This window comes from Geospiza fortis, unplaced genomic scaffold (assembly GCF_000277835.1).
Source record: "Geospiza fortis unplaced genomic scaffold, GeoFor_1.0 scaffold37, whole genome shotgun sequence".
NCBI lineage: Eukaryota > Metazoa > Chordata > Aves > Passeriformes > Thraupidae > Geospiza > Geospiza fortis.
The window spans coordinates 178,798-180,806 of record NW_005054449.1 but is presented as its reverse complement, the minus strand read 5'-3'; positions in this window follow the sequence as shown (position 1 = coordinate 180,806).

The window sequence follows — 2,009 nt, the reverse complement described above, 5'->3', positions numbered from 1 at the left end:
CCCCCCCGAGCAGAGCGGCTGGAGCCTGGCAGGAACTCCCGGAACACCCGCACCGGGCTCTGCCAGCTCCCCGAGAAGGATAAGAGAGCGGCTGGAGGCTGCCAGGAACACCCGCACTCCCCACGGCCTCCCCGACACGCGCAGGACTGCAGGAGCCGCGCTCTTACCAGCTGTGCAGCGAGGCGGGGATGTCCCCTGGGCACATCTGGCCGCCCTGCATCCCCAGCTGCTGCCCGGCTGTGCAACCGGAGCCCGCAGGACGCGTTCTGCTGCGGAGAGGATCCTCCCCAGCGGGGGAAGGAGCTGGGGGAGGCTGTGCCTGTTGAACGCACACAAACACGCACACCTGAACCTGCCCTCTCGCTGCCGGCAGAGCCGCTCTGGCCACCCAGCAAGTGACAGCTGTGTCACCTGGATGCTGTCCCGGCAGGTGCCAGCCCACCCAGGGGTGCTGGGACTGAGGGGTCACGCCTGTGACAGTGGTCACAAGGGTTCTTGATTTGGGGAAGAGACGAGAACGTTGACTCCATGTTCAGAAGGCTTGATTTATTATTTTATGATATATCTATATATTACATTATAACTATACTAAAAAGAAAAAGAAGGAAAGGTTTCTAGAAGCTAGCTAAGCTAAGAATAGAAAAGAAAGAATGATAACAAAGGAGCTGGCTCCGACAGAGAGCGAGAGCCAGTTCTGCTGTGAGTGGTCACTGGACTTAAACATCTACAGGAGACCAGTCACAGATCCACGTGTTGCATTCCACAGCAGCAGATAATTATTGTTTACATCTTGTGGCTGAAACTTCTCAGCTTCAGGAGGAAAAATCCTAAGGAAGGATTTTTCATAAAAAGGATGTCTGCGACACACACCTGTGCATTTGCACCCCAAATTCAACGCCCCCCATCACCGGCGTGCCCTCGAGGCTCTCAGGAAAGGGAGACACCCAGGCAGTACACTATAAATATAAGTTTTATTGATGTGTGAAATCCAACAAGTACAGCTGGCATCTCGGAAACACCGACACAAACCAAAGCATCTCCTCCTGCCCAACAGCTCCCGGCACCCTCTGGGCACTGGCGAGCAGCAAGCTGGCACCTGGCACCCCGGCCCTGCGGGGCACTTACCTGCGTGTGCAGCCCAGCCTGGAGAGCCCAGGGCCTCACCTCCACCCTGCCTGGTTCCTGCCAGGCTGCAGCTGTGGGCAGCAGTGCCCTGCTCCTGCTTCACAGCCTCCTCCCAGCAAGGCAGAAAGACCTGGGCAAATGCCCCCCGGAGCAGCTGGCACAACAGAGCTGTGCCAGCAGGCTCCCTCAGCCTTTGAGCTGGTACCTGCGCCTTATTTTGGCAAGCTGTCCCAGGGAGGAAGCAGCTCACACTGTGGTCGTGTGGAAATGTGAGTTTCAATGCCTGCACTTCTCTGCATGGTGCCCCCCTGGATCACACGTGCCCCACATGGTCCAGCCTGGTGTCCTGACAGCAAAGGCTGGAAAACCACAGGGGCCAGCATGGCAGGGACACACACAGAGAGCCCATGGCACAGGGACGGGACAAACGGTGTCCACACACAGCGAGAAGGAAACACTGTTTTATTGCCTGATTTGGGAGAGGGGTGACGCCCTGGAGAAGCCCCATCCCCTCCCTGTCCTAGCCCAGTCTCCCCTCCAGCAAACCCCAGCCAGGTGATGAAGCATTTGCTCTTATTGTGCGTGTGACAGAGGTGGCCTGGACATGCATGGAGGTGAGTGGCCATGCCCCTGCCTGCCTGCCTGCCGTCCGAGCACCCGTGAGAGGCAGAGCCTGACACAGCCAAAGGGGCTGAAGCAGTTTTTGGTGGGCTGAGGTTCAGCTGGTGTTGCCAGGGAGCCAGAGCCACAGCTTGAACCCCTCCCTATCCACTCAAAGTGCATCACAAGGGAGGGCAGGGGCAGGAGAGGAGGTGTGGGGGAAGAAGCCTGCTCTCCTCCATCACACTCCTCGTGATTATCCGGACGCGTTCTCTCGCGGCATT